This window comes from Eschscholzia californica, unplaced genomic scaffold (genome assembly GCF_041429995.1).
Source record: "Eschscholzia californica isolate CP2 unplaced genomic scaffold, dmEscCali1.0.p SCAF_3, whole genome shotgun sequence".
Classification (NCBI taxonomy): domain Eukaryota; kingdom Viridiplantae; phylum Streptophyta; class Magnoliopsida; order Ranunculales; family Papaveraceae; genus Eschscholzia; species Eschscholzia californica.
This window is the reverse complement of record NW_028238420.1, coordinates 26,860,061-26,880,606: the sequence shown is the minus strand read 5'-3', so window position 1 is coordinate 26,880,606 and position 20,546 is coordinate 26,860,061. Positions and strand designations below refer to the sequence as shown.

Sequence of the window (20,546 nt, the reverse complement as noted above, 5' to 3'; positions counted from 1 at the left end):
CGGCGACTTTTCGCCAAAGAAGAAAGGTGAGGTAGAGAGAAAGAGACGACGTGGAGGAGAAAAAAGGTGAAGTGGAAGAGAAATAAAGAGGTGACGTGGCTTTAATGTTTTATTTTTGTAGAAATAATTCTATTTTGGCCTCCGAAGGTAGTTCTAGAAAAAGTGAATTTTTTTTTGCCTTGGGATCCAAATCGAACTGCCAGACACCTACGAGTTGGTCACAATTTAAGGGTCAAAACAAAATTAACCCTTCTTTTTGAAGAACAATTCTAAAGATATAAATTTGGTGCTTTTGGGATGGATCTACTGTTATTAAAAAGATGGGTCCAGGCCGAGTTTCGGGTCGAGTCTGAGCAACCCAGGTTAGAATAGTCCCGTCAGACCAGGGTCGGGTTGGCTATACCTATGGGCCAACCCCGAGATCGAGACTTGACCCAGGTCGGCCCTATCCGAGCCAGACCAGACGAAATTCGAATCTAGCGGGGATATTTTGTTTTTTTTGAATTTCTAAAAATATGAAATTCAATTTGATCCTAAAACTAAGTGGATCACCCTATTAGAATCACTTCCCACTAATAATCAGGTGGTGGCATGTTTAATAAATCAGGCGGCATTTAATTTTTAATCAGTTTCGTTTATAAACTCTAAGTTGCACAACTATGTTCACAGTTCACTTGTTTCATAATATAACTAAATAATTTGTTATTTTATACATAACTAGGTATAACCCGTGCCTCCGGAACGGTTAAATTTGTTTGATACATTATTTGTCACAAGTCCAAAGGTGTAAGGCATCCCATTTGTGTTCATATGTTGTATTTATTCATTTCTAAACTATTGTGCTTTGTGTTAATGAAATCATCTATCATATAAGGTTTTATATGACTTAAACTAAGGTTACACTTTCATGAAAATCTAAAATGGGAAATGGAGAAACCAATTACATGTTTAAGATAGTACAATTAGTGACGTGTAACCTAGGACGATTGTCTTCCGCATAGAAAACTCTGCTCCCATAGAAAACATACCAATTTTTATTCCCAATACATGGTCAGTAATTAGAATCGAAATAATTTTATTGAAGATAAAAATATCAATTTTTTATAAATTGATATTTATAGTAAAGGACTTTGTTACAAAAAAAAGTAATACAGTTGAATTATTGTTTAATCTCGTCTGCCGCTTCGACCACCAGAGTTGTATGATCTTCACCTTTATAGATATATTTTTTTATATATTTAATTGTATCTATCTCACGTGTTGAATTGAAGAGTTTAATGAGCAATTCTTTCGCATGATCCTCTTTTGATGACTTCATCCCCACTTTCATGTGACAATCCTTTCTTGATCCCTCTGTACACAATAGCATAGTAAACCATGAGACTAAGACAACGTGGTAACCACTTATATAATTTTAAGGTAAATAGATGAAAACAAAAATCTCCCTATCCAAACGTAATACTAACTTAACTCTTATGATCAATGGATAAATTTTGGTAGAAAAGTTCAAATAATCAAACTTCAGCACATAAGAGTCACTACCAAACTTTAGACACCACATAAACATCTAAAGATATAGCCAAGGTCAATTTTAGCCAGAGGTAGGTGATTGTTAGTTGTTTCTAAGAGTTAACTTTAGAAAATATTCAACTATAAAGGTAGTCAAAACTTTTTTTTTTTTACCGACCAACTCTTTTGCCTGGAAATTTTTCTATAGTCAACACTTAGAAACAATAAACTCAAAACTATGAAAGAAGAAAGTATTCAGAACTATGTAAGCTCTCTCGGGATTTCTATCGAACATGTTGTGATTTATTAATTTCATATTTTCCGAAAACTGTATAAGATATATAGTTTGTAATCATTGAACAAAAACGCTAAAACAAATGCTATATAACATCAATTAGCTCCAAAATTATGAATTATTCTTAGGTGTCCTGAACTCATGTAAGGTGTTTATGACGTTGTAATGCTAATGCGCTATCATGTTAAAGAGTAGTTAGACTGTAGATTAGCTTATCCATCTAGTTGTTTCTTCTTTCTGGCCTGATTGTTTAGTTCATTAACATCAATATGCAGTTGTATGTAATAAACTACAGGAAGGAGTTTCCAGAGATTGATTTGGTTTTGAGGATCAAAATTTTGATACAGCTATAAGGAAAGTCATCTCAAGCCACAATTTTTTTTAGAAAACATTGGAAGCACTTCAATAAGAAAGTTCAAATGCACACTACTGAGCATAACACAATAAACCATGTCAAATAACTTTGATAAACATATGGCAGCTTATGTTTACTGAGAGTGAGATAAAGCCTGAGATAGATATAACATGAAATCTTAAATTAATGGACAAACTTATGAGGATCAAAGTTTTGATACAGCTATAAGGAAAGTCATCTCAAGCCACAAATTATTTTAGAAAACATTGAAAACACTTCAATAAGAAAGTCATCTCAAGCTTATGTTTACAGAGATTGATTTGGTTTTGAGGATCAAAGTTTTGATACAACTATAAGGAAAGTCATCTCAAGCCACAAATTTTTTTAGAAAACATTGAAATCACTTCAATAAGAAAGTTAAAATGCACACTACTGAGCATAACGCTATAAACCATGTCAAACAACTTTGATAAACATATGGCAGCTTATGTTTACTGAGAGTGAGATAAAGACTAAGATAGATATAACATGAAATCTTAAATTGATGGACCAAACCCGTACTTACTTAATTAATTAAACTAACATAAACATAAGAGTATTATTGAGAAAACAGACGGTCAGATTTATCTCTGGGTTTGTCAAAAGGTTTGTGTCTGAACAATTTTAAAAAACAATGAGAATTCTAAAAAAAACAATACCGAATTTGAGCATCTAACATGTTCATCAATAATCCTCTCGGAATTTATATAAAGAGACAACAACACACACAAGCAGGTTGTGTTGGGGTGTACGATTGATTCGTTGAAAATGTACATTAACAGGTTGTTTTCAAAGACATTAATTTCACTTATTTCATAATGGAAAAATATCTAACCCAAATTAATCAAATTCACTTATTTGTAAAGAGACAACCATTCACTTATTTGGGACCTTATTGAACAGTGAGAACCATGCACACTAAAGGGATTAACATTCTAGCATTTAACACTAATGAATTTGAGCTGTGGGGAATAATCCTTTGAGGATTAACTTCATACTGTATGGTTGCTCCACTTTGGGACGTTATTGAATAGTGAAAACCATGCACACTAAAGGGATTAGCATTATATCATCTAACACTAATGAATTTGAGCTGTGGGGAATAATCCTTTGAGGATTTATGTCAAATAGGTTGTGTGCATCTACTTTCATCAATATTCAATAATCAAATGTGAAACAACCAATAACAAAACTTAAAAACTTACCGACTGGATGATCAGTGAGAAGCCGAACGCAGAAATCACCACCTTATCTCTGCACCATAAAGAAAAAAAATCAATTTAGAAAACTAAGAAGTTGAGAAAACTACACAACCAGAAAACTAAGAAGAAAACTCAATACAACTCACCCTATGAAGAGAAAACTAATGAATGATGATGAAATACTTAGGTTTCCACATTTTTATAGTGGATTTCAATGATGAAATCATGGGATCATCCATTATTTTGGCGTTAGAAATATTTCATTTTGGAGTTACGGAAATTTTAGGTTAGGAAATGGAAGATCGTGGGATAAGAAGGAAGATTGATTTCAGAAATAATTTTCCCCCAATATCAGTTACGGGGATATGTTTACGTTGAGATTTCAGTTACGGGATATGTAAGTATATTTGCACGGGATATGTTGACGGTGAGATTTAAGAGTTATTTTAGTAACGGTGAAATTTGAGGTTTAGATTTTGAATAGGTTAGATTTGAAACGGACGGCCAGATTTATTTTTGGGTTTGTCTATTTGCACAGGATATTTTGACGGTGAGATTTAACGGTTACTTTTGTAACGGTTAGATTTGAAGTTATTTTTAACGTATAAATTTTTTAACGATTAGATTTGAGACGGACAACCAGATTTATCTCTGGGTTTGTCTTTGGTTTGTCAAAAGGTTTGTCTTAGTCATCACTCTTCATTCTATTTTATATAATAGATTACACAACTAAATTAAAATTTTAGTAAATGAATACATGTAACTAATTATATAGGAAGACTAATCTTAATTCAGTTGTCATCATCTTGTATTTTTAGTGTATATTATTTATTTATAAATTATTCAAATGTGGTACGTATCATTATTGTTGGGGGAGGGGAGGGTTTCACTAGCAAATCTTGTTTCCATTTCGTAACCTATCGGATTTAGATTTTGTATTCCATTAACATCTCATTGTTAATCCAGCTTATGAAATATGCCCCATTATGGGTGGTAATCCTATGGTAACTCAATTGCCATTGTATTTATAAATAAATTACGGCACAAAATATTCATCTTGTCTAGTTTAAATTGTTCATTATTTGAATTCCATTAAGTTTTTCGATTGCGAAAATAGTTAGTACTACAAATATAGCTGAAATATCATGTCCACAAACAAACAAAGCTGCTCATAGAACTACAAATATCATGTACCACAAGATATTTTTGTCGGCAATTACTAGCGATTTTGGCTTCATCCAGACGATTTGCAGCTTGCTTTCCGAACAGAGGATGGGACGGGCACAAGTTTTCAACTCAATTGTATGTAGTTCTTAAACATTACATACGTTATACAACAAGATTCATTACTTATTGAAACAATTTTTCTACGTTATTTTTATTTGTTGCTTTGCTTTTGTGGTTTCTGAACTTGTTTAAAACAATTTAAACTACACAAAACTAATATGTTGTGTTACTGTAGTATCACTGTTGTTTCAGTAGAATCACTTCAAACAAAGCAGGGATTTTATAGTATAATTGTTGTATTATAGTCGTATAAATAGTTTTTTGTTTTTTGAAACATAAGTTCTCTATAAAGCAGGAACTATGTAAAAAAAAGTAGCATTTACTATCATTTCTTCAAAGAATATTGGTTTAAATATGTACATTTAAAGTTCATGTTAAGAAAACTCTTCGTTATTTGATACGAAAATACAATATATAATTTAATCTTTTTAAGTTAATTGTACTTCATGTATCGATCGTGAATTCATTGAATTAAGATATGCGGTTGTAGAAGTTTATGTTGTTTCGTCCTTTGACTAAATACAAGATATATCACATGACTGATTTATAATTTATGAGACTAAACACCCGATGATTCTTTTCTTAGAATAACAGATAGGATCTTTGTTTTCCTAAGTGAGGTGACATGTAATTTACAAACAATCAAATCAAAGTGATTTTTACAAAGATCCAACGAATGGAGCTTAGGGTGGACCTTGTCATCTTTTTACATTCCAAAAAAAAAAATTACATAAGAGATGAGTTAGTTCATTTTATGCTTGAATTCTAATAAGTTATGTCTATACTTGTAACAAGGTCCTATAAAGGGATTTAAGCAAGAAAATGAGCTAAGGAGACCATAAAAGAGTCAATAGAGCATAAGAGAATCCAAGGAGAAGCCCATAGAGCCTAAAGAGCAAAAATGTGCAAAATAGACAAAAGACAACCTAGGGCACTTTGGTCATTTTCCACGTAAGAGTGTCAAGAAGAGTTTAAGAATATCTATAGTCTTGGAAGCATGATGATTACCTTGGTGAAGACTAGAAATGAAAATGAGAAGAAATAAACAAATTAGGAGACAAGGGCAAAATGGTCATTTTCTATCCTTGGGTCAAGTTAGAGATTCCATGAGTGAAGCTAGAACTAAATAGAGTATACAAAAGAAGTTAACATAGCTAGAAGAAGTCAAAATAAACATAGGAGTAACTAAATACTAAGGAAGCAACGTGGTCTTCTTTGTAAGAAAATAGAAATTAAGTGGCATAACTTTGTCTCTACACTTCATCTTTTTCCTTGGGCAAGAGAGGAAGAACAATGGAGGCTAAGGTTTTGGGTACTATCATGAAGATCTAGGTAGATGGAACAAGAAGGAGTGCAAGTGATGTGGCGTGAAAATGCCACATTTAGATCACTTAACTTTAATTAGTTAGTTAATTTCATGTTTTATTTCTAACAATTTATGTATTTTTTTGTTAGGTAGCTTATTTGGAATTAAGTGTTTGATTCAGAATAAAATGGAGCAAATCATCCCATCTTCATATGAGGTAGTGGAGATCAAAAGAAAAGAGCATCATGGGTATTTTGGTAAAAAATCATAAGTTAAATGATAAGTAGAGTCAACAGTGAACTGATGAGCCATGAAAATATCTCATCTGAATCTCTTAACTCAGGTTAGTTAGTCACTTTCGAGCGGTTACTCTGATGATTTGCTTGTTTCTCTCACTCAGGTGGTTTCTATGCAATTGAGCACGGAAAATGGTTAAAAACGAGATAAAGACGCACAAAAGGGTAGTTTGGTCATTTGGAGATTCTGGTATTTTAGCCAATGTTGACGATCAGGTAAAAGTAGAGTCAAAGACGGATCCGTAGGTGAAAACAGAAGTCAAATCGGAGTCCGGACGAGCAATTTAGGTGAGGTCAAAGTTCGAGTCAAAAATCAATCGGGCAAAAGGTCAACACAAATCTTTTAGTGACATGTGGCGTGCAATCCAACAGTCCTGGTGATATTTCGGTATATTGGTGGGACACGAGAGGGTCACTATCGGGATCAAGTCCAAGCTCTAATTTAATGCAACTTGGTACACAGTAATACGGTACTCCCACCATGATCTGACGGACGGGAACACATTTGTGAGGATCGGACGGCGTGACTCTTTCGGTGCATATTAATTCACTAATCCTTACTACAGTGAATGACCCCTAAATTTCAACCAAGGACGTGGATCACTCTCTTTCCTAAACTGTTGGAATTTTATATCTCTCTTATCTCCTCATTCCATAAGAGTAGAGAGAGAAAGAGATCTTCTCTTCAACAAAAAAGAAAGAAGAGATGACTTAGTTATTTTCTAGAGAGAGAGAAGGAAATTTCTCTTTTCATCTTGTGAGCTGGAACAAGATTTGAGGTGATATTCTTGATAAGAACTGCTGGAAATTATATTTAGAGAGATAAGGAAAGATTTAAAACCAAGAGATGGAAATAATTGATATTTTGGAAAGATGAAATCTCAGTGATAATAGTGAGTTGTTTTCAGTAAGAAATCTACTGATTTGGTGCTGCTTATACATAAAGAAGGAAAGAGATTATAATAGCTGGAAGAAGGAGATATGATTGAGAGTTATTGAGGTTATGGAAACAGGAAAAGAATTTCAAGAGATTTTCTCAGACAGAAGAGAGAGAGAGATTGAATATTTTTGGAAGAGATTGATAGATGTTATCTTCTTCATCCACTCGGCTTAATTTGGAAAACTCAGATAGTGTGAAGATGGAGATTTCTTTTAGTGAGAGAAATAGAAATTCTCTCACATAGAAATTGAAGAGGAGGATTCGGCTAATGATATTTAGAGAATTAAACAGGGTATTTACAATCAAAAGAGAGAAAGATTTCAGGTGAAGATATATTTTGGTTGCTGGATTGATAGAGAGGACCAATTGTTTCCAATTCTTTTTCTCTCTTATCTTATCTCTATATAAACAGAGAACAGGAACAGGAACAGCTCAAGATCATCTCGGTTTTGGGGGTCAAAGAGGACCATCTCTAAGCTCAACCAAATAGAAAGATTAGAGAGAGAGAGAGAGAAACACCATTATCTTCATCTACTTTTTTTCTTCTTCTTCTTTTCTGTAATTCTTTTTGTGAGAGAAAGAAACAGAGAGAGAGAGAGAGGGAAATATTTGTAGTGAGAGAAAGGAGTAATTTGTAGAGAGAGAGAGAGAGATAAATAATCAATTGTTTTTATTTCTTCTTTATTTTTGTTTCTCTGGAGGTTTCTTTATTCATGGTTGTATGAGAGAGAGGTACTGGAAGAAGTTTAAAACAGTAGAGAGAGAGAGAGAGAGAGAAAACAGTGAAGAAGACGAGAAAAGAGATTGGAAAATAATTTTCCCACAGGGAAAATATTTCCGAGAAGATGAGAAAATAATTTTCCCTTAAGGCGCGTTTGGCTGCAACAGGAAACAATTTCCAGCGAGAAAAAGTTTAGTTTTCTTCCATTCTCTCTTATTCTTCATATTGATTTAATCTTATTCGCCATGATTAGCTAACCATCCATCTAGGGTTTTAGGATGAAACCCATACTTGAACCTTTAGAGACATATTTTTATTGATTAACTCTTGATTAATGCTTCATAGTTTAATTCGTTTTAGTTTGATAAATAGATTTTCTTTTCACTATTTATACTTTTCGATTTGATGCATCGTGCTTATGTTAAATCATTTGACGGTTCATACTTATTAATTGATAAATAGTAGTTTAGAGATTTATTTATTTAAAATAAAATGATTACATTGTTATGTTTTATTCGGTTTTAACGAAAACATCTCCCGGAATTAGGATAGTTCATTATCCGAAATTCTGAGTTATAAAAAAAAGAGAATTAACCATTTTAAGTATTTGTTTCTAAAGGTGATTTTATGTGGTGAATTTCTAAAATCCTAGGTCCTCTCCCCCATTTAAGTTCGTTGTATCATAATTTGTTTTATCAATTCGTTCATTATTATTTTATCACCAAAACCAAAACCATTTTCAAAACCGTCTTACTTCCAAGTCTTAGAATAGGTTTCACTTAGTCTCTGAGGAACGAACCGGACTTACCGGAACTATTACTTGACGCCCGTATACTTGCGGGTGGTGACCTATTTAGGAAACTTTCTAGGCCCATCATGAACCCAATGGCGAAAAAGGAAGTCGAAGCGGAGTTCAGATGACGAAGTTATGAAGAAAAATGGGTATTTTGATCCATTCGGAAAATTAAATATGTGGAGACAAGTATGAAGGCATCCCTTGGTTTCTAAATGAGAATCAAAGTCCAAACCCAAAACTCAAGAGTCCAAAGAAGCAGGGCAAGTAGAGATTTTATGAGCAACCCCTTTTAGAAGACCAAGTCAAGTGTTTGATTTTGGGTAGAAAAGAAAAGCTTAGTGTGAGAGCAGATTCAATTTCTAGGGTTTGGCGAAGAAAATTCGAGGGTTTGAAGTTTGAAAGAAAGAGAGAAGGAGAAGAAGAGGCAGCCTGCCAAGCCTGGCCGACCAGCACACTAGGTCGACCACTGATGTGACACGAAAATGTCACATTTGGAGAGCCTAACTAAGCCTAGTTAGTTCGTTTTGAGCATTATAAATAATATTTTATGTGTTTTTCATGTTAGGTACCTATTTTGGAGTTTTTTTTTTGTTGAAATACCTATTTTGGAGTTAAACATGTAAATCGGAATAAAGGGAACGAATTGTCACTATCATTTCATGTGTCGAAAACGAGAGAAAAAGACTTCAAGCAAATCAAATCACAAGAGGAGTTAATGACGAGTCCGACGGTGAAAACAGAATTCAATTCGGAGTTCGGACGGGGAAGATGTGAAAGGTAGAAGCTAAGGTCTTTTCTTAAAGGCACCCCCTTTTGGTTCTAAATGTAGAGACAAGATGAAGGCACTCTCTTGGTTTCTAAATCAAAGCCCAAAGAAGAATTATATGGGCACCCTTTCTTTATGGATTAGAGTCAACAAAGTCTAAATGAATTGACTAAGTCAAGGGACTCTAGGGTTTTAGTAGTTTAGGCTACTATTCATCTTCTTCATCATTCAACAACTAAGGAGGAGAGAGAAAAGAAGAGGCTAGGGTTTTGGGTGTTCTTGAGCTCTAAGCTTCTAGGGTTTGAGCTTGAAGAGAGGGAAGGAGAGAGAAGGAGCCGGCCACCACCAAGGCCGGCCAAGCCGCGGCTATTAGAGCACGGGACAACACAAGGAGGCACTCGGTCAGCAGCTGCAAGCACGAGCAGCACGCACCAGCTCGGGATTCTCAACAACAGCTTTCACGGGATGGCCGGCTTGGACCGGAACAACAGCTCAGACGTGCACAGCTGCTCTGGACAGCAGCAACCCGAGCTGTTTTGGAGCAGCTCGGGAGTGTTTCTAGCTCGGGACGGCAGCGAGGGACGCGTGCACGGGACGCGCAGCAAGGGCCAGTAGCTCCTTTGGCCCGGATCTAAGTGTTTTGGCGGATTTCATGGTTTTTGGCCGGATTTCTTTGTCTTACTTTGGCCGGATTTTCATGGTGTTCCGACCACTTTCTTGGCCGGAAACTTTAGGGCTTTTACTCCCCATGCCATGATCTTGCTTCCCATGTGGTTTGATTTGATTTTGGTTGAAGATTGCTAGAGAGAGAAAGCTAGGGTTTAGCTTTAATGGAGGTTGAGTTCTAAATGGAGAAGATGATGGTGGTCGCTATGGGGAACCCAAAATTTGCTAAGGGGAGATCGGCTGCACCTTAAAGACTCATATTTTCCGACGATCTTAGCCTCGAACCACATCGAAAAAGGGGGATTCTCTCATCATCTTCTTTCCATTTCTTATTTAATCACCATGTTTAGCTAACTTTAGTGTGTCGATTATATGAGATGAAATGTGATGAATTCGTGATTATGTTTAATATGATTTGATGTTTTGATTATAAATTGATGTTCATTTATTTCGATTATCGTTTTGATCGTATTTTCATGTGTCTTGTCAAGCACTTCGCATAGTTAATAAACGAAACGAAGTATTCAATATCGATCGTAGTCTAAGTCATAATTTCATGTGTCTTGTCATGCACTTCACATAGTTAGGCGAATAGACGACACTTTCGATGACTCGGGATTAACTGATTTAGACGTTTGTTTGACTAAGTATGATCTCCGGATATACGTAGTACTTAGAGACATCTACTATAGGAGTCGAACATCGATTGTACTTCGACACATTAAATCGGACTACACATAGTCGTAGGTTTATCATGGATTCCCGGACTTCGACACCTCTCTCACTTATTTGTTGCCCGAATCGAGTCTTACCGTCTCCCGACTCTTGTTCCTCCGACTCTTCTCTCGAATCTCTCTCGTCCGTTTACTTTTATCGTTTAATTAGTTTATTTGTTTTCTCTACTACTCTTTCAATCATAACCCCCCATTTATCCTTGTTTTCTTTCCTTTTTAGTCTAAGTTAGCTAGTAATACTAAAATCGACGGACAAGACCTTTCGGCATTCGAAGTACCTTCCTATCCTTGGTTCGACTCCGGTTTTACCGGTTACTACTTGATACCTCCGCTTGGGTGTGCAACCTTTTCGGGTGCATCAAGTTTTTGGTGCCGCTGCCGGGGATAGGTTTAGTAGTTTGAATATCGCTTGTTGTTTTGTTCATTAGTTTAGTGTTATTTGTTTACTTAGACGTTCTTGTTTTCTTTGTTTTTGTACTATCTTAATTTCATTTTTTTTAGGTACCGTTTTATAGAAAAGAGCCAAAAGAGACATAAAGGCGAAGGAAAATGAAGGAATCAAGAAGCTAAAGAGGAAAAACGGACGAAACGAAAGGAACATTTGCTAGTATCGCATTCTAACTCTTCCTTTTTTTACTTGTGCGTGATTGTTTAGTTCTATTAGTGTTAGTCTCCATTTTGTGATTGTGTGTTAGCATCTTTGAAGATTGTAAAATCATGGCAAGTTTGTCGTTTGATGATGATGATGATGACATTATTCTAACTATTTCCCACACTAGTGGACCACCTAGAAGCCGTCAAGACTACTCAAACTTATATAGAAATGGTTTGACTAGTGATAGGAATAGGCGAGTGGAGTCTTACCGACCTAGGATGACCATGGGTGAATACCGTCAAATGCATGGAGTCGGTCAGACAAGTCATAGAAATGGTCGTAGGGATTATGAGCATGAGGGTAATCAACCCCGTAAGAGTCTTCGAGACTATGGACAAGAATTTGGGATGACCACACCTTCATGTCTGAATTCGTCATTTGATGATAACCGTAGTTCTATTAGTATTGATCGACCACGTCGAAGTCTTCGTGACTATCGACAAACATAGATGGACGGTTCACTTAGTGATGACAATTCCTGATTCGATGATTCCACTCGAAGAGTCGAGTCTAGGTATCTACAAGAAGGTAGTGAAGAAAGAACCATGGAGACCATTAACCTGGTTTGTGCTATTTGTGCGAGCTTAAACCATTTGACCGAGTATTGTCCCATGAGCCTGTAGGGATTTATACCCTTCTACTAGTGTTTATAGCGGAAATATGACATCTAATGTCTACACTAGTATTCCCAGGATCACATGCAAAACTAGTAATTAATCTAATGGAGATAATAGATTACCTTAATCGCTTTTCCCTCGAACTAGTTGAATTGATTGAAGAAGACCAAGAGCTTCAAGTGTAGCTCCTCTACTTGGGACACGAGCAATCAATTTGATCTCCCACCTTGTTGTATAGCTAGCACACCAATGGTGGTTGGAAAAGAAGAACTCCTTTCTTCTTGACTAGATAGATAGTTAATGGGAATTAGCTCACTTTCTCCTCTCTACTTGATGTGGTAGAGTAAGAAAGCTTAGAGAGAAATTCCACACCTTATTCTCTGCCCTAAGAGTGTTTATATAGAACCCTAATAAGAATCCACCTCCTTTTAGGTTTCCTAAAACACCCTTTAGAATAAGATTTAGGGAAATAGTCGAAAATAGCAACTATTGGTATTTTCTCAATTCCCTAAGGAGGAGGTGCCCAAACACCACGAAAATTGGCAGATATAATGTTTATTATATCAGCAACTAACCCTCCAAAATTCAGCCCAATCCGAGTCCTAGAAGTACCCGAACCGGTCTAGGCCCAAAAACCCTGTTTTTGGCCCTTTTGTACTATCTTTGCCTAATTCCTTTTTAGGCCTATGAGATATGTTTATGGGACACTCCCATGATTATATCTCACTCCCACTAGTCATATCCTAGATCAATTTGTCACTCTTATGTGTAACCCGTTGTAGGATCCGATCGAAGTTAGCCGCGAATTACTCCGTAATTCGACGATCGTAGTTGGTCTCTAGCTACAACTCTACGATCCCTAAATCAATCGGACTTGATGATCTTCCACATCAATTGTCCTACCCGACAATTTGTTCGCATTGTCACCTTGGTCGAAGGACATCTCCTTCAACTCCTTCAGACTCCCACTTGGACTTAGAACAAGTGCAATGCCTCGATTCCCGTGTCAATTTAGTATCCCATCTGATACGTCACATCATTCAGACTTTCTTGATATCCGAGTACAACTGTAAAAGACAAACAATTAACTTTAATCCGTTTGAGCGCGGCCACGCATTTTCAGTTGCTACTCATCAAGTGGCCTTGAGACACTTTGTACCTAATGTGATTAGGGTGACACAATCCATTCTTGCGCTCCCACTTAACTTCATGTCTATCCTGTCCTTCCCAGTATCCGTCTTTATAACCTCCTTTTACGGCGCGGAGTTTAACGGAACCAAAGTCGGGCATTCCTTACATAAGATGAGTGGAGCACTCATGTTTTGAGGAATCTCTCCAATTGTCTTTATGAGAAGTATTGACGTTCATCACGAGTGATGTACTTCTCATTTGAGGGTTATCCAGTGTATAAACCTTTTACACACCCACGTAGTCGAATAGAATATACTATTCATATAGCCCATGAAACTGCGCTATCCCATCGACTCCCGTGCTAGTCTTCGTGAGTCATTGTTGTCCATGCAATGACCTGGACCAGGGATTTTTGATAATAATTATTCCAAGTTCACTTAATAGGGTTTCATTCATCAGATCACGTATCTAACAAACCTATTCGGAACGTTTTATTATCGATGGACTGTCGTTTAAACACTAAACCAAGTTTAGACGACTGGTGAAATAATTCTTATTATTTCTGATAACGAGAGTTGTAAATCTGAGCCTCTTCCATAAAACTCCTTTTACCCACTCAGTTTTACTTGTCGAGGTTTAAAATTATACCTCATGCCTTAGACTGTGTATGAATCTCATACTATGTCTAAGGTGACAGTTTAGTTTGACTACCGTGGTAGTCGGTTTTAAACTTTGCTTATTATCAATTAATTTGAAGATTACTATCTTCAACCTTGATAATATCTAGTAATCTTTACTAGAGTTAAGGCCTTTAATTCTTTGTGTAGTATTTGCAACAGTTCCTGGCTTAAAACACTTTTAGCCTACTTTCCTTCCATGTCTGGAAGTTTGCTACGATGACATGTTCAACTTTGTACTACTTCATCCTTTAGCCTTCTAGGATGTACTAAGTAGTGTTTCGGTTTTCCAATCCGAATTCGGATGTTTAAATGCTAATCATGTCCAACATGATTGACTTTATGTTTTCGAACATAAATGTCTCTCTCATGCGTGCTAGCTCATCGGTGTCTTTTAGACTCCGAGTTTTGCAACGCCCTCTGTCATGAGTTTTTGGGTCGAAATTCTTTTAGACTTTCCGAGTCTTAGATTTTCTGTTTCGGATCTCAAGCATCTCAGCGTACTGAGTCTCTCTAATCCTATCATCCTTTTGATCTATGCTTATAGATCTTCAGATGTCCAAAATGGCATTTTATCCTTTTGTGTGTGGTCCTTTATTGAGTCAGTTCGTTACTGTTATACAACACCTTATGTCGTACTCAATCTTTTGTATGTACTCTGCATACGGACCCGGAAGGTTTGTTTACTCCCACTTACCTTCTTGAAACTCGTGATTCAAGATTTTCTTCATTCTCCAGGAATCAAATTTCTCTGATTGCCTTTTGAATCGAAGATTCTAACTCTTTCGTGCTTTTAATCCGTCGATAGATTTCTGAAGCATGCTTGTGGACATAACTTGATTGGAAGAATCTTTATTCTTCTTGTCTCGTTTCGGGAAACACGAATGTTTCCATTCTTCTCAGTTTTCTATTTTGGAAAACCAATTTAGGTCTTTTGTTGACTTAAATTATCAAGCTTCATGTCTTGACGAGATATGGATTCCACGATGATTTTGGCTTCTAGCCAAAATCTAGAGTCAGTTTCCGTTTCTGCGCAGGTCTTTTATCTCTTCAGAAATAACCTTTATTTTCTGTGTCTTTGAGATTTGACCTTTTAGGGCTTTTGAACAACAATTTGGAATTTTCTCAACTACTTTGAGATATTCCTTTAGAGACACTTTCACTTGTTTTGAGAGTTCTCCGGCGAATGACATTCGCTTTTGTGCGGTGGGTTTATAAGATTATATCTTTAACCTTTCCTTTTCCAAGGAGTCGCAGTTTGTTGCTCTTGGTCGAATTTAATCGACTTGTACAAGTTTCATGATTGTTCTTCATGACCCTCCATGATTTTTCTCATGATCGAATTAAATCGACTTGTACTTTTCTCCCACTTATTCTTGTAATAATTAGTGTTTTCTCCCAGACTACTAGGTGTGCTAATTATTAGAAGAATACTATCATGAGCAACAAACACTTTGTTCTCTTGATTGGTTATGGAAGAAGCCCAAATTTCTTTTTAAAAAAGAAATTGGGTCAGATATTAGCTAGTTTTGTAATGCTTTTACAAATTTAGCTTTAGACGGAATTTTGGTAAGTGTGAAAACAATCGTTTATAGAATATGTCCCAAAATATTCGGAAGACTGGCTTAAACCCATCTTTGATCGAATTATGCATAGCAATGTTCGATTGCTCCCACTGAATCCACCATCCGTCGGATGTGTTCCATGGAGCAGAGTTGGGAAACTGTTTCTCAACTCCTTTGATGGTTATCAAGTGTTTGACTCAAGTTTTCACTATCTTGTCAAAGTGATTCTTTACTTCGGTTTGTACTTTGTTTGAACCTTTCAAACATTCTGACTTATACTTTATGATTTGTACGTTTCCATACTTCATGAAGTTGTCAGAGTACGTATTTGAAGTTTCTCTCGTTAGCTTCTGCAAGTAAACTTATAGGTCTGCATAACACCGTATGAGTCCTAATAGATTACTAGTCTTTATGCCTTTTGAAAAGGGTGACTTTGTCAATTAGTCCTTAAGACCCAATTGACAATGCTGAAGTTTAATGAGTTTGAATCTCTTGATTTTAGCCATTATCAATGTTAACCTTCAGTTAATTTTATCACTGGTTTAAAACATCAGACGTTTCTAGAAGAACAAAATAATCACTATTAAGTTCTAAGCTAGATCAGTGTCTAAAAGAAGATTTTGATCCCTTTCAGCATCCCTAGCATTACTGCTTCTGCTCCCTCTTGGATCTTTACTTCTTTTAGTCAAGTATGTGATTTCCTTGAGCTCCCACTGAGCCGCTCATCTGGTCTTAAATACCTGATGAAGGAATTTTACGATACTTGTTTTTAACTTTGTTAACAAGGATACGGAATCGGAATTCATAATTCCATTCCTTTTGTCCTCCAGGTGCTAAAGGTAGTTTCCTTTTAAATGGTCTAGCCATTGTTCAGAAACATTCACAGTAATGAGAAATACTCTTGATCATGTACTCGGTAGCTGCTTTTCTTTGATCAAATGTTTGTCTCACTTGACTGATCCTTTTGCCCTTTTGAATCTATTTCTTAGATTCTTTGTACCAAATCTCAAGAACCTTTCTTAGACTGGATATTCCCGTATGTTCTGCTCAGTTTGTTTGTAACAACCTGAGTGACTCATCTAAGGTCTTATCTATCTTTGTTCAATCAATATTGAATTGGGTGATAGATGTATTCTGTTGTCTTCCGTTAGGATGACTTTCAGATTGCATTGGAGGTCTCGTACCTCTCCATTTATGACTTCTGTGGGAAATTCTTCCTCAGTTTGTCTTAATGGTTATGCTAGCATTCATTATTCTTCCAAAGAGAATGTTATACGATTGCTTGCAAATGACTTTTGACCTTCTCTTGTATGAGTCAACATTGGGATTGGGTATTCTAGTGACCTTCCTTTTGAATCTGAGAATTATTCTCGGATTCATTCTTCCATTCTAGGAAGTGGATCAGCACCTCCCTTAGGTGTGATTCAATGTTGAAATCGTTTGTGTCATCTTAAAACTACATAAAGAAATGGCAAAGTTTCAAAACTCGTTATCGTTTTTGAAAAACATTAGTTTTCCCACATTATTCAATAAAAATCGTCCCCGATTGAATAAGTGATTCCAAGACCCCAGTTCTTCGAAGTAAAGCGGACGAAGGCCCTACCCTTTGACTCCGTCGTTCCGGGTGAGTGAATTCCTTCACTGATCATACCTTATGACTCTTGGTTAATAGATTTCATTAATGAATGACTAATCTATCCTTTTGCCTCGAGTATCCAAGACTCTCTTGCTGATCTCGTTGAGTAGAACCATTTAGACGTGTAGGCCTCTTCTATAGACCTACCCGCATTGTCCCAAGGTAGAGGAGGTACTCTGCGAAGGCCGACCCACCTTCCTCGAACAAGGGCGCAACGAGTGTCTTAATCTGGATAGGCGATTACTCAAGATTACTTTTGGGGACTTTTACGCTAGTCTGGCGTTTGTTATAGTGAACTATTTAGCCTAACTAACATCCACGACATAAAGCGTAAATAAGTAAGTAAATGCGCGCGAGAAAGTAAATCAAGCAGATATGGATCCTAGTATGGCCCCTAACCTAGAAGATCTAATCTCCCTTGGTTTTCTTCTTGTTTCGCCTTTTGGTTCGTCTTGGATCGCCATCTTTGAACCTCCATTGATTTCTCCCACTCGCCTTTGGATTTCATCCTCGAGTTTCTTCAATGGACTCATAGACCCTAAACTCTAATTACAAGACTCTAACGATTCGCAGATCGTATAAACTTGAAATTAAAATTAATTACAAAGCATGCACCCATCCGTGCTTAAAACAAGAATAAGGAAATAAATCTATGGCCATACTAGTTTCCCGCATTCACATCACATGCAATCATATAATATATCAAGGCTAAGAATTATATATGCATGATTATCTTGGGAGATACTTTTGTTGACATCACATGTCACATTGCGGACCTTAAGTCTAAATTCGAAGAATTCAACTAATGGTGCTTTCCGGTTTTATGTTTTATGATTAAAATCATCTTTTAGAAAAACTCCGTTTTGGGCTCGAGAAAGCCCGGGTCAATTTCGGAAAAAATATTGGTTCGATTCTTAATGATTTCATAAATCAATTTAAAGAGAAATCCGTTTTGGGCTCTTGGATGGCCCGGATTGATTTTGGAATTATTTGGTTGGAATCGGAAAAAAATTTTTGGCAAAAACTCCCACTCGAATGATGGTCCCTTTTCGTGGTCCGAAAAGCCTCGAAAAAAGCCCGGGACAAGTCCTAGACAAGTCCCGGCCCAAGCCCAAAAAGGGCTCGGACAAGGTCCGGACATAGCACGGCCCATAGGGCCGGCATGTCCTGGCCGAGGCCTATCAAGGCCTGGTCTCGTCCTGGCTCCGGCATGTCCTGGCCGAGGCCTATCAAGGCCTGGTCTCGTCCTGGCCGGAGCCAGGACGCTAGTCCATGTACCAGACGCGTCCTAGACGTGTCTGGTACTGGACGGACCAGCACTAGGTGTCTCGGACTAGTCCGAGACACCCAGAACCTCCCAGACGCGTCTCCAAGACGCGTCCGGTCGAGTGCTCTGGACGCGTCCTAGACGCGTCCAGGAAGCTCCTTCGCAGCTGCTGGTCGCGTCTTCAAGACGCGTCCTTAGTTAGCTGCTCTGGACGCGTCTTCAAGACGCGTCCAGAAGCTTCTGTCGCAGCTGCTGGTCGCGTCTTCAAGACGCGTCTCAGCAGCTGCTCTGGACGCGTCCAGAGGACGCATCCAGGAGCTTCTGGTCCGGCCAGGAAGCTTCCTGGCCGGACACTAGGGTTTTTCAAAACCCTAGTTTCCAAAAAGAAATTTTTTTTTTTTTTCTTATGCAACTTTAAGTTGCTATTTTCCAATTTTAAAGCTTTTCTTAAATTTTTGAAATTCCTTTTAGAACACTTCTAAAATTTTTCAAAACTTTTAGAAACTTTTTAAATTTTTCCAAATTTGTTTTGAGAGTTTCCCAAACTCAAAACTACTCTTTTAGAACACTTCTAAAATTCCAAATCTTTGTTTTTCAAAAGTTTCCAAAATTTAAAAAACAACTCTTAATGAAACCAATTTTGGATCAAAATCTAGGTTTTTGAAATTTTTCAAAGAACAATTTTGAAATCAATTTTGAAAAATCTTTGAATCCAATTCATAATTAATCAAATTTTATGTTTAAAACCTTTTTAAATATAACTATCAATATAATCAAGCATGGATTAGTTTGAAATTCAATGAAATTGAGTCTTTTAAAACACTTTTAATCATCAATTTGATTCTCAATTTGAAAATTTATTGAATCCCATCAAATTATGAGTTTAAAATACTTTTAAAAAACATCTTTTAAAATACTTTTATAAACTCAATTTTCAAACTATTAAGCATATTAATTAGTTCGATTCTTAGCAAAAACTAGTTAATGGCAAGAGGCTCTGACGCCACTGTAGGGATTTATACCCTTCTACTAGTGTTTATAGCGGAAATATGACATCTAATGTCTACACTAGTATTCCCAGGATCACATGCAAAACTAGTAATTAATCTAATGGAGATAGTAGATTACCTTAATCGCTTTTCCCTCGAACTAGTTGAATTGATTGAAGAAGACCAAGAGCTTCAAGTGTAGCTCCTCTACTTGGGACACGAGCAATCAATTTGATCTCCCACCTTGTTGTATAGCTAGCACACCAATGGTGGTTGGAAAAGAAGAACTCCTTTCTTCTTGACTAGATAGATAGTTAATGGGAATTAGCTCACTTTCTCCTCTCTACTTGATGTGGTAGAGTAAGAAAGCTTAGAGAGAAATTCCACACCTTATTCTCTGCCCTAAGAGTGTTTATATAGAACCCTAATAAGAATCCACCTCCTTTTAGGTTTCCTAAAACACCCTTTAGAATAAGATTTAGGGAAATAGTCGAAAATAGCAACTATTGGTATTTTCTCAATTCCCTAAGGAGGAGGTGCCCAAACACCACGAAAATTGGCAGATATAATGTTTATTATATCAGCAACTAACCCTCCAAAATTCAGCCCAATCCGAGTCCTAGAAGTACCCGAACCGGTCTAGGCCCAAAAACCCTGTTTTTGGCCCTTTTGTACTATCTTTGCCTAATTCCTTTTTAGGCCTATGAGATATGTTTATGGGACACTCCCATGATTATATCTCACTCCCACTAGTCATATCCTAGATCAATTTGTCACTCTTATGTGTAACCCGTTGTAGGATCCGATCGAAGTTAGCCGCGAATTACTCCGTAATTCGACGATCGTAGTTGGTCTCTAGCTACAACTCTACGATCCCTAAATCAATCGGACTTGATGATCTTCCACATCAATTGTCCTATCCGACAATTTGTTCGCATTGTCACCTTGGTCGAAGGACATCTCCTTCAACTCCTTCAGAGCCGTGTTCCACAAGAGTCTTTATCTAGTTATACTCGTGTGTCTTATTACGAGGAGACATCTGAAGATAGTCTCCAAGCAATTTTGGAGTATCAGACTAGGTTCAATCGAGATGTTGC

The 20,546-nt window shown here is 36.8% G+C and overlaps 1 long non-coding RNA gene across 1 annotated transcript; it reads right to left on the bottom strand.

Moving 5' to 3' along the window:
• Nucleotides 1–1,018: 1,018 nt before the first annotated feature.
• LOC147549264 (uncharacterized) lies at nt 1,019–3,746 on the bottom strand. The gene is made up of 3 exons (XR_015238558.1): nt 3,547–3,746; nt 3,404–3,452; nt 1,019–1,353 (listed from the first exon to the last, which is right to left on the bottom strand). It is a non-coding gene; the product is annotated as an uncharacterized LOC147549264 (long non-coding RNA).
• Nucleotides 3,747–20,546: the final 16,800 nt, after the last annotated feature.